The 3547-nt window shown below is 39.5% G+C and overlaps 1 long non-coding RNA gene across 1 annotated transcript; it reads right to left on the bottom strand.

The window, feature by feature from the left end:
- Window positions 1–643: 643 nt before the first annotated feature.
- Window positions 644–3319, bottom strand: LOC110801920 (uncharacterized). Its single transcript, XR_002537041.2, has 2 exons — window positions 1330–3319; window positions 644–1107 (listed from the first exon to the last, which is right to left on the bottom strand). It is a non-coding gene; the product is annotated as an uncharacterized lncRNA (long non-coding RNA).
- Window positions 3320–3547: the final 228 nt, after the last annotated feature.

Raw genomic sequence — 3547 nt, forward strand, 5'->3', positions numbered from 1 at the left:
GTTGCTTAACTAATTGATTTTATTTTTTAACTAATTAGTTTGAATAATGCTTAACTAATTGATTCGGTTGCTTAACTAATTGGTTTAATTGTTTAACTAGTTAGTTCCAATAATGCTTAACTAATTGGATTAATTGATTAACTAATTGGTTTGGTTGTTTAACTAATTGGTTTTATTGTTTAACTAATTAGTTCCAATGCTCAATTAATTGGATTCATTGTTTAACTAATTGGTTTGATTGCTTAACTAATTTGTTTTATTGTTTAACTAATTGGTCTCAATGTTTAACTAGTTGATCAATTGTTTAACTAATTGAATCAGGCTTAAATTTATTTGTTCATTACTTAACAAATTAGTTCCGCTGCTTAACTAATTGGATTCATTGCTTAACTAATTGGTTCGGTTGCTTAACTAATTGATTTTATTGTTTAACTAATTGATCTCAATGCTTAAACAACTTAACTAGTTGATCAATTGTTGAACTAATTGAATCAAGCTTAAATTTATAAGTTCATTGCTTAACAAATTAGTTCCACTTATTAACTAATTGAATTCATTGCTTAACTAAAAGCAATAATTATTTAACTAAAACAAAAAAAATCTCAATAAAAAAAAAATAATTATAACTAAAATAACCATCGACTTAAATGAATAAAAATTCAACTAAACGCATGACTAAAACAGTAATTGAGAACAAATGTAACTAATGATTTCATTTTATAACTAAAGATGACAAAAATGTAACTAAAACAATACAATTTTAAACTAAAACAAAATAAAACACGACATGACCAGCAAGCACCACGCACTCTACCCGATTACCCGACATATCACCACAACACCAACAGCTCCGCGCAACCATCCACCACCACCGAAGATCCAACAACACCAACTCCAACACGCGGTAGCACTGGTTTCTCATTCCTCTTTTTCATCGACGGATCATTTACAAATCTGAGATTCTTAATCATCGACGGCAAATCGATTGAAATACTCGGCACCACCATAATCGGCGTCGGGAACCACACATAACCACCACTCTAACCGCCGCATTTGCTGCTGCGATATTGGGCTAGTTGCCGGTTATTTGACGACAGTCAAGGCCACCTAAATCGCATAACAAATAAATCAAATCCAAATCGCATAAACCGAAAAAAATCTAATTGAAACAAAATTTGGAAAACATAAATGTAAAATCAACTAAACTAGCTAATAAATGATAAACTGAAATAAAAACCTAGAACATGAATAAAATGGAGGAGACAAAGGAGAGTGGAGGTCGAAGTGATGAAAACCTAAAAAGAAAAACAAATCAACGACATTAATTACCTTGTCTTCGCAGCCACGAAAGATCTAACACATAAAAAATCGCTAAATCGGATCTGGTTAGGGTTTGTCTTTGAATTCTTCGCCGTCACGATCCTTTGTCGTCGCCGCCGTCCCATACTTCAACCTCCACTCGATCGGTTGGCTATGGAAGGGAGAAAGAGGAGAATTCGACAATACATGAAGCTCGGCGGAAATGATATTCTGAGGAGAGAGAGCAGAGAGATCTTGAGGGAGAGGGAGAGAGAGAGAGCATAGAGAGATTGCGAGGAGAGAGAAACTGAATTACGGAGGCAGGGTTTGGAAATGAGGGCAAAAACTAGGTTATATTATGATCCAAATAAAAACCCCGAGACCCAATTACGCTTGACTGGACCCGCGACCTTAATTCGGGTATAAGGTGGTCTGACGCGTCAGACCGCCTTTTTTAAAAATTTGTATACGGAGTATTACATACTTGTTCAATGCGGGCCTGATATGTATATTCGCGTTGAGATGCATATAGGCCGTACTACAAGCGGAAGTTATAGGTGTTAAATTGTTAATTTCTTGTTGAAGTACAGTAATCATTTTGTGGTGCAAACTACAGTGACATACATCAATCAGAGTGAGTGAGCGGCGCAGCGACGCGGTAAGACTGTGAGAGGAGACGACGAGCGGCGCTGCGATGCGGTGAGATTGTGATTGGAGACGACGAGCGGCGGGGTGAGACTGAGAGGAGACCGACGAAGACTAAGGTTTTCTAAGTGAGAGAGAGACTGTGAGAGGAGAGAGGAGAGAGGAGAGAGCAAGACAATGAGAGTGACTAAGTGAGTTCTAGGGTTTTCCTAAAGCCCAAACAAATTAAGCCCACAATTATTTCAGATTTTCAATTATCTGTTTTTAAAATTTTAAATAGGTTCGTGGGTTAGGTTGAGCTAAGCGGGTTGGCAGGTACAACCCATGACCCATAACTAACGGGTTATGTGGGTTGCTTTCGGGTTGAAGTTTTCAACCTGGCCCAACCCATTTAATAAACGGGTGTTGGGTCGACTTGTTTAACTAAACGGGTTGAAAAATCTTGACCTTTATTAATGGGTTGGGTTCGAGTCGGGTTGGTGGGTTGGGTCATCTTTTGCCAGGTCTAAGTCAGACCCTCCTTCGTTTTCATCTTCGCTGTTCTCATGGGATTTCAGTCCCGTGTCGCATCTCTATTCTGCTTCGCGTGTTCCTCCCCTTTAGCCACCATCATCACCGACCATCATCATCTACTAATCATCACCGCCTATCGGTCATCAATATCATCATCATATCGGTCATCATCATCAACCCATCATCTCGCCGTCGATCACAACCATCATCATCATCATCGTCGAATTCAACATCCATCATCAATTTATCATCTAATCAAATTCAATGCTGACTTTCGATCTCCAATCATTCCGCCCCAGTTCGCTGTTCATCTCATTCAAATCGCAATGAAATCTCTGGCCTTGGTTGAACCTTTGTACGGCAGAAAATCAACGGTCTAACACCACCACCGCCACGTGCGATCACGAGCCTTCATTAATTCAGTACACTCACCCGTGCGGGCGCATGGTTCCGTCGTGCGGGCGCACAACTCTGGAAACATAAATTTTGCAACAATCAAAATGTTTTTACAGGCAATTTTTGTGAAGGTGCGGGCGCGCGAAATTAGTGCGGGCGCACGAATCTGCTTTTGCTCTGTTTTGGCTACATTTTTTTTGGCTGAATTTTTTGATGTTGATTGCTGGTTGTGGGAAGGTGGAGGAGATGAGATGGTGTAAGGTTGATGAGAAGGCTAGGAAGCTACGACGGTGAAGGTTAGATGGAGTGCTTGCAGTTGTTGATGTTGGTGTTGTTGGCTGCTAGGTGAGGGAAGGTGGAGCAAGAGAGGAGCCAGCATGGGGATTGTTGTTGGTGAGGAAGGAGAGGAGGCGTCAGGGGTGCTGTGGTGTAGGATAAGAGAAAGGGTGGTGTAGGATAAGATGTAGGTGTGTGCTTTGGTAGTTTCAAAGTCAAACTTCACTATTCTTGACCATGTAATGAATTGACTTGTCCCATTAAACACGTGACTTAATACTCCAAATCGCTCACCTACACAATCTATATATTGTATTAAAAGAGAGGAAATCAATGTGGTGATTAAAAATGTCACTCATTGATTAGCCTCTCTTTTAATACAAATGTCACTGATTCTATTAAATTGTTATGTTTAAAT

The sequence above is a fragment of the Spinacia oleracea genome, chromosome 4 (genome assembly GCF_020520425.1).
Source record: "Spinacia oleracea cultivar Varoflay chromosome 4, BTI_SOV_V1, whole genome shotgun sequence".
In the NCBI taxonomy this organism is placed as follows: Eukaryota; Viridiplantae; Streptophyta; class Magnoliopsida; order Caryophyllales; family Amaranthaceae; genus Spinacia; species Spinacia oleracea.